The following is a 9,244-nucleotide window of genomic DNA, read 5'->3' as shown; positions in this document are numbered from 1 at the left end:
TTGTCTTGGCACAAGCATCGTGGAACTTGAGTATTAGATTGTAAGAATGCAAGTGTTAAGGATATTATTAGGAGACATAGCCATTCTAGAGTAATGCATGAATGTTCGGAATTGTATAACAAAACTATATACTTCATTTTGTATTTGGAAACCTTTTCGATTAAGACTCTTGTAGTCTATGAGCTTATGTATTAATTTGATGCACTTTGTAGTTGCAAAACTCCATTTGTATTGTACACTACAAAAACATGGAATATATCAATCACTACTAAAACTACTAATAGTTTCTTCTCAAGTTCTCCCAATATCTTCAATCCCAAGTGTGGTGCCGACTCTATTCTTCCTCTACTGGTTTATTTCAATTGTTGGTCACTTAATTAGATGACTCTCTTCATTGTCTCACCTTCTCTCTATTATTCCAGTTTATACATGCCATCTCATCTCCATTTTTCTATATGACTTCATACTAGAAATAAAAGGTAAAATGTGAGCTCCTCCTCCATCATTTCTATTTTGCGGTCCTCTTTATCTGTATAACCATTTGTGAGTTTCTGACTATGGCACAATATTTTTGAATCTTCTCTATCTATGATTATCCTCCTCTCCCCAAGTATATTATTTATTGACTCTCCATATATGTAACATCCCTCATGTCTTTGTAAGGATGTTTATATACACAGATCAATATAACAATGATCTTGATTGATATCTACGAATCATGCAACAAGTACAAAGGTCTTCAATTGTGCTTGTTGAAGTTATCTCTAGACTCTTTTCATTTCTCTAGTTTTTGAAGACCAATAACCATTCTAAAAATCAGATCAATAATCATTCTCTCTTATTTTTAACATTTATGATCTTTCTCTAATACCATATTAATCTTTTAAGGATCATTTTCTTCAAACGTAATAGCACTCCCATTGTTATTGGTGTTTTCCAAATGTAGCTTTGAATCTCATATAAATATGAGAGGAGGAGACATGTCTCATGAAGAGATGTGTCTCTAAGGTTTAATCATCATTTAATTAATATATTAAAAATAATAATTTTTTTTATATGTGTGTGTGTGTGTGCATTATATATAAAATAATTTATATATTATACTAATATATATAATTATATATAATTATATAACATGAATAAGTATGTATAGGAAATGATGATTTACTAATAACATCAATGTATCTCAATCGAATTAATCTGACTGAAGCTACAACTTTAATAATACAATTGTTGTCGTCATGCTTCAAAAGACTAAAGAAGCATACAAAAAACTTATTTCCTTCCATAGTAGAAGCCTACAAAGTTTAGAGCTAAACTATGATATCAGTGAAAAATAAACATATGCTTCGGTAAAAATTGTCAACACATTTAGGCCATACCTAGTAGGTATTGATGTGGTAGCATATGTTCCTAATCTTACAATTAAAGATATTTTTAGATATGTTTCAAGACTACAAAGAGAATATGTAGATGGACCAATTAGATACAAGAATTAAATATTTATATTCAAAAAATCAAATTGGTCGGAGGTCAAGGGTTAGAAAAACTTCTAGCTAATTCAAATTTAGAAGCAACACAAATAAATCAAATGGATGAAGAATATCTTCAAGAAAGTATTGAGATGTGTCCTTGGTATTATGATGTTGTCTACCCTTTGAGATGTATGAAATATCATGAAGGATTTAGTGAGAATCATAAGAGAACTGTAAAATTATAAGTATCAAAATACATGCTTATTCAACGTGATCTTTATTAGAAAAATAGGGATGGTATTACATTTTTTCCTAGATATGGGCCAAGTGCCTGTGATTCTTAAAGAAATACATGAAGGAATTTATGGGGGACATTTTTTTTTTTGCTAAAATTACTGCTCATAATGTAACGGTAGGATATTATTGGCCTCGTCCTTTTAGAGATTACATTAATTATGTTAGAAAGTGTGAAGCATGCCAAAAAATTTCAAGAAAGTTGTATGATGAAGTCTTTCCTCTTAGAACCCTACAAGTTGAAGAACCATTTCAAATGTGAGGAATCCATTCCACCGATGAAATAAGAAATAAATCAAGTAATGGGTATAGTTGGATTCTTGTTTCCATAGTTTAGTTTACTAAATGGGTAGAAGAAATACCTACAAGATGTTCCACTAGCATGGTTGTTACTAATTTTTTGATGAACAATATCATGACCAAATTCAAGGTTCCTAGAAAGATTGTTGCTAACAATGGAATGTATTTTAGATCAGAACAATTTTTAAGACTTCATAGTAAATAATGCATTCTTGTGTCTTACTCTTGTGTAAGACCCTTTCCCTAGTACCCTACTATAAATCATAATAACAAAAATATGATTAGAGCTAGGAAGAGTAAGGAGATGAGATGTCACGTTTCGATCTCTTGTGTATAGGATGTGAATTATATAATTTTACTATACATCTTATGATAGAATGATGGTAAGAAGGTTCTGGGATCTAAGTATGTCATGTTTGACATTTTCCTTATCAATAATGAACCTGAGATTTTATTGAGACTAATACACACACACACACAGGTTATTTATGTGCTAAGTATCATATTCAAAATTACATTAGGTTTGATAAGCTAAGACCCTATGGAATAAAGGCTCAAGATGCCATAACTTAGAAACTATATCAATGGGTTCATGATATTTTATGGTCTAATAGGATAACTGAATTAGATGGTTATTATGGAAAGATGAATCAATGCCCACTCTTGTGAATATTACTAATAGTCTAGATGAAAATTGTTATCAAATTGGATAAGGGTCTACATGGTAGGACTCAGTATGATGTTATGTAATAAGTCAATTTTTGTGCAAATAGTATGAGGTAGATATGTTGATGTTCATGAAAGCATATTTTATTGCCCAATAAAATGTAATGGGTTTATTTGATGATTGATTTTGAAACTATGTGACATGACTATGCAAAAATCCTAATTACTTGACATAATTGATACAACTTATGATGTGTTGTCTCATAATGATAACATGATACAATTAGTAATCACACTATGTTTAATTGAATCAAAGGATACTAATTGTGATGTTTACATTTTGGTGATTTTCACCTGATACATGTATTCAAAACTAATTTCATGTTGGCTGATTTAATAGTAAAAGATTTAGTATTTCATCATTATGATAGGAATTGGATTATGATGCGGTTCGTAATGTTAATTGGATCATGCGATTAGATATTAATGTTGATATGTACATTCTAATATTTTAATGTTTTAAATGCTTTATATGAAAATGATTAGAAAATTAAAGTTGATTATTATGTTATGGTGAATTATTTATTATGAAATTTTCATGCACCTATATACATGAATTTTATATGATTTTTTCATTAGGCTTCTGATGTTTGAGTTTAGAGATGACGAGTAGGAGAGGAGTAAAGGGAGAAAAGGAGAAGATGGAGGGGTATATGTGTGTGTGTGTTTGTGATAGAGAGAGGGTAAATAATAGAAGAAATGGTAAACGAAATTGTTTTAGACCTAAACTCTCATCAAACCAAATTAAATTAAGATATAAAACTAATTTAAAAATTAAACATAAGCCTACAATAAACATTAAAACCTAACCCTAATTGTCATAAAAAAATTGATCATAAACATATTTTCTAATTGAACCAAACTACACTCTAATCATAAGGATGCATTAGACCAAATTTAATATTATGCATAAACACCAAAAAAATATCTTCCTTAATAAAAACCCATATTGGATCCCAATCTTAAATAGAATTAAATACTATATACTTAGTTCAACCTCCATATGATAGATAGCTGACACATTTCATTAGACAAAATTAACTTCTAACAATAATAAATGAAACTAGACCCAAAGCAGCTGCGGTGGAAAATTGTTAATTCTCTTCATGAAACACTCCTAGCAAAATGTGATATTGGTGCAGGTTTGGATCCTAGAGAGGTTGGTATTTACTCTTGCCTCTCCTTTCGTCTTCAGTGCTGCACTCCCTTGGTCCCACACACTTGCTTTGGGAATAGAGCCAAGCAACATTCTCAGCATGTTAATCATGAGGGACATTGGTCCCCTCTTGAGGCAGGCATTCTTAAAATCAACCCTGATGATTTTTCTCAAGGAAATCCTAGTCCAGCTAGTATTGGGGGAGTTGGATGTGATAGTTTTGGTGATATTCAGTTTTTGTTTTCTATATACAAGGGTTACCATAGTAATAACCTCATGGAAGCCCTGGCTATCTTGGTTGTAGTGGAACAATGTTGTCAACATGGCTGTAAAAAAATTATCTATGAGACTGACTCATAGGTGGTTGTGAATTTATTGAATAGAAGGAACCTTGTGCATGTGGATTGGCATTTGGCTCTGGTTATTCAACAGATCATTCAGTTATGCAATTCTCTAGATTTTTTGTCTTTTATGCATATCCCTCGTGAGTGGAACAGTGTGGCTGATTGATTGGCTAAAAGGGCCTCTAAGCAAGGGCCGACTTGGAATATTATTGATAATAGGATGCTTCCCTTTGATTTATCTCAAATGTTGATTCAACTTATGGACCAGGATAAAGCTTTGTAGTTTCCTTCGTTTCTTGTGTTGTTCTAATCTCTTTGGTATTCAATAAATTTTTTACCCCTCTTTTAGTTAAAAAAATCATGGCACTAAAACAAATTAAATACCATTGCTAAACCCAATGACATACAAAAATAAATTGATCGTTATATTTTTAGAGTTTTATAAATGCAATATAATATTTATTAGTTGAATTGTTAAAATTTGTTAATTAAATTGTTTTAAACCATATTTCATAATATGATATAAAAAATAATTTGAAAGTAGATATGTTATATTCTATTTTGAATAATATTGTGTTCATAAGATATTACATTTCAATTATTTTAATTTTTTTTTTATTAGAAATAAGAGTTTTAGAAAATACAAAGCAACCAAAGTACCACCACGAAAGTCAACAAGAAGGCCAAGCCTCACTAAGGAAGAACAGAATCAGCTATACAACATAACAGAAAGAGAAGAAGGACTATCTAACTAAGAACATCATAGTAATTGACCATCCAAGCAGTCCAACCTAAGGGACCCTCCATCCAAACGATGCTTTTACATTCATGAATCTGCATGAGCCTGAACAAATCTTCTTTTGTAGCATTCACTTTCTTACTGATTTTTTTTGTTTAGCCTAATGCAAGCTTGCTCAAAAGCTTGCAGATCACCCAAGGTTCTACGCCAATGGTATCCATGCTTCAACTCATAGAGGAAAAAAGTAGCATGCCCCTCATGAAGGAACCTTCTCATCTTGTCCTGCTCGCATCAACATAGTAGCCTGGACCTGCAAAGAAATTTTAAAATAAGTGTGTTTTCAAAAAAAACTCTGTAAGATCCCTCGGCTTACCTTGGTACCTATCCTCGTTCCTACACTTCCAGATCTGCCAGAGAATGTTAGACGATAATATATTCCAAAATAAGTTGGTATCTTTAAGAAGACCATTAATATGACCAGTGATAATATCAAGAATATTAACACCAATAGGATAAACAATGCCAAACATTCTACATATTTCTTTAGCAAAGGTACAATCTAAAAGAATATGTCTACCAGTTTCAGGAACTTTGCATAAATTACAAATATAAGAATTAGAGAAATCTCTCTTAATAGGAAGCTTGTCCAACATGACTAACCATCTGAATCATCTAATTTTAGGCTCAATTGAATTCTTCCACAAGATATCAAAGTATTCTTTCCAAACATAATTATTTTAATTTTAAATAAAAATAATCTTTAAATATAAAATAATTAATATGAATAAAATATATTGAGTTAAAAGTTAACAACCACCCAATTGAAATTTGAACAACCACCACTTCATGGCTTTAATTTTTCTTTTTCCGATCAGTAAGAGGCCGAAGCCAAGATTGATTATTATGTGTTTTGATTAATTATTGTTTTTTATCTATATAAATTGAGTAGATTCAAACCCAAGACTTCTCATATAAGAGACTATCAAACTTCATGGTTTTAATTTAATAATTGATTTAAAACTATATATTATAAAAATTAAAGCCTTGATAACTCTCACCTTCCACACACACATATATTTAAGTTAGTTTAATAATACACATAAAACATTCTCTCCCTTTTCAAATAAAAAACAATGATTTCATTTGATATTACTTTTATGTTTTTTATATTCTTGATGAATACTAATTTCTTTTGCGAAATTTGATATTTCTTAACATATTCTACTTAAATTATATCTAAAAAAATAAGTTCAAGATTTTTTTATCATAACAAATTTCAAACTCCAAAATAAGAATTCTCCAAATTAATTAAAACAATCTAACTTGAAATATTGAAACCTACTCCTTCCTTTATTCAAACAATCCAATCAGTCAAAAACGTTTCTTACATCAATAGCAACATTTGAAAATAACAAATGTTGAAAACTTGCATCTTTCTTTATTTAATTATCAAATATCTTTGTTTATGAGAATATATATGGACATAGAATTTTCCAAAATTATCAAATATCTTTTATTTATGAGAATATATATGAACATAGAATTTTCTACAATTATCAAATATCTTTTGTTTATGAGAATATATATGGACATAGAATTTTCCACAATTATCAAATATCTTTGTTTATGAGAGAATATAGGGACATCTCGCTTCTGTTTCTGAAAGTGAGAAGAGTTTAATAAGAGTAGGAGCAAGTAGGTGATTTCTTTAGATTAAGAAACTACCATGTTTAATTCTACTTTGGCATATAATCCTTCTGATGGAACTTCAAAAAGATTTTCAATTCCTATTGTTCAGGAATTAGCATCCCAGAATCTTCAAAGCCTCCCGGAAAGGTATATCAGACCAGAGGAAGAGCGCTCAAATGGATTTCCTCCTCCTCAAATAGACATCCCCATAATTGATATTCGCATGTTTGTGAGTGATTCTAATGATCTCTCCAGGCAAAAGGAATTGGAGAAACTTGGTATTGCATGCCAGCAATGGGGATTTTTTCAGGTGGGTACAAATTTACCATCTACTGGACTAATAATTGCTAAAGAGTATGATCCTGTAGTTTAAATAACCCATCCTATATACAGGGCTCTCTTCCTGAGGCTCTCTCTTGTATAGAGATCAGGATTTAGGAAAACTTTGTTTTCTGAGACTATTGTTGTTGCATGGTATGATCATTTATCTATGTGATGTGGAATTACCCCTCTAGTGGTTTCCAATATCCAGATCGGCTGTATTCTCCTATATTGCTTATTTTACTAAGATGGTATCTATTCCTCTATATTGTCAGGCTGTGAATCATGGAGTTCCTCTGTCTCTGATGGAAAGAATGAAGGAAATTGTTAGGGAATTCATTAAACTACCTCTGGAGGAAAAATTAAAATACAAAATACAAGAGTCAGAAGGCTATGGCCAGGCCTTTGTAGGCTCTGATGACCAAGTACTAGATTGGGCAGATAAGATGTCCTTGAATACTCTGCCTCCAGAAAACAGAAAAATGGATTTCTAGCCAACAAATCCAGCAGATTTTAGGTACCTAATTCGTTGTGAGGATTATCTGAAGTTTGTTTTCTCTTTTTGCTTTGTTATAGATATGTGAAGCATATCTACTTGAAATTTCTATCCATCTGACTTCCATCAAATTTTAATTTTTAATCTGATTGCACCGCCCATTTGTTGCAGAGAAACCGTGGATCAATACGCTTTTGAAACTCAAAAGCTGGGCAATACAGTTCTTCGCCTTTTATCAGAGAACGCGGGACTGAAACCAGATTGTTTCATTAACGAGTGTGGGAAAATAATACAGAGGATGCGAATGAATTACTACCCACCCTGCCCAAGACCAGATCTTGTTTTAGGGTTAAGCTCTCATTCAGATGGAAATGGTTTGACAGTTTTGTTGCAGGACGATGAAATAGTTGGACTACAGGTCTGCAAGGATGGTGAATGGATTCCTGTTCAACCCATCCCTGGTGCCCTGGTTATCAATATTGGGGACATGCTTGAGGTACTTAATTTCAAGAGTCTTTAGGCCTAAACAACCTGTAGGAACCATAAATTTATGTTAACATGTTTTCAAGAATGTTTCTATGGGTTGTTAATTCAGAGGTTTCGTGTATTCAAGATCACAAAAGGCTGCCCTCTACAATATTGATTTAATATTTGGGTTTAATCAATGAGGACTAATGTTTGATTCTAGTAGATTCGTATCAAATGTAATTTTTTCTGTTTTTGTGTTTTGTTTAGGTACTGAGCAATGGAATATAGAATCTCCATTGCCATGTTTTATGGTCCAAGTATGGGAACAGAGGTCGGCCCTGTTCCTGAGCTCATAGATGAGATGCATCCCTGTCAATATAGAAGATTCATTCGTGCAGAGTATATGCAGAATTTCTTTTCTGAAAAACTTGAAGGGAAGAAGAAGATTGAATTTGTCAAAATCAAGTAATAACTTTCTTGATTCGAATCTTTTCAATATGGTTAAGACAGAGGCTGGGAAGGCATAAGATATACACTTACAATTTGTTCAGCTTAGTTCTCTCATGAGTATTTTTAGGCTTTTAGTTTAAGACTGGCCAGTGATCACTAACGTCATGAATTGCATGATTAAGTAATGCCCATTTCCTCCAGTCCTCGTTTTTAACATTGGGAAGAACGTTACTCATTTTCATAGTTTTGAAATTATTGATGATAGAAATTAACTTTTAAGATTCATATTTTGAAATTAAATAATTTTAAAAGATGTATATATATATAATATAATTTGTTATTACTGTTAAATTTAAAGGAGAGGAGTTAGTAGTTGAGCATTTCAATTTGAAATTACTATGCTATGCTAATAACAACTTTAAAATCAGCTTTTAGTGCAGAGTTGTCCATTTTTAATTACTAGCTTATATACATTTTTTATATATAAAATACGCTGAGAGATATCTTTCTTGAGGCACATATTTTCATAATCCATTAATTTTCATCATCACATATTTATGTGAGTCTAAGAGGCGTGAGGGAATGAAAATGATTCGAGACTTCCATTTCCTTGATGTAATTTTCACAATTTTAATTATAATTATATTTAGTCTATTTCTATTTTGTTTTTCTAACATGTAAATGAACGTCAATTTTTTTTCAAAATGGAAAATGTTTACATTGAAGATTGTTGCCACTGTAGAAAGCCTCGCGGCTTAATTAAATCAATAAATATATGTATTAGAT

At 31.3% G+C, this 9,244-nt stretch overlaps 1 pseudogene across 1 annotated transcript; it reads left to right on the top strand.

Annotated features, from left to right (window-relative positions):
• Window positions 1–6,729: 6,729 nt before the first annotated feature.
• On the top strand, window positions 6,730–8,558 carry LOC149558186 (protein LATERAL BRANCHING OXIDOREDUCTASE 1-like; annotated as a pseudogene). Its single transcript, XR_016352444.1, has 4 exons — window positions 6,730–7,033; window positions 7,320–7,561; window positions 7,712–8,052; window positions 8,284–8,558. The product of XR_016352444.1 is annotated as a protein LATERAL BRANCHING OXIDOREDUCTASE 1-like (transcript).
• Window positions 8,559–9,244: the final 686 nt, after the last annotated feature.

Source organism: Cupressus sempervirens, chromosome 5 (genome assembly GCF_028749045.1).
Source record: "Cupressus sempervirens isolate cs-2001-9-10 chromosome 5, ASM2874904v1, whole genome shotgun sequence".
Classification (NCBI taxonomy): Eukaryota; Viridiplantae; Streptophyta; class Pinopsida; order Cupressales; family Cupressaceae; genus Cupressus; species Cupressus sempervirens.
This window is presented reverse-complemented; position numbering and strand designations above follow the sequence as displayed.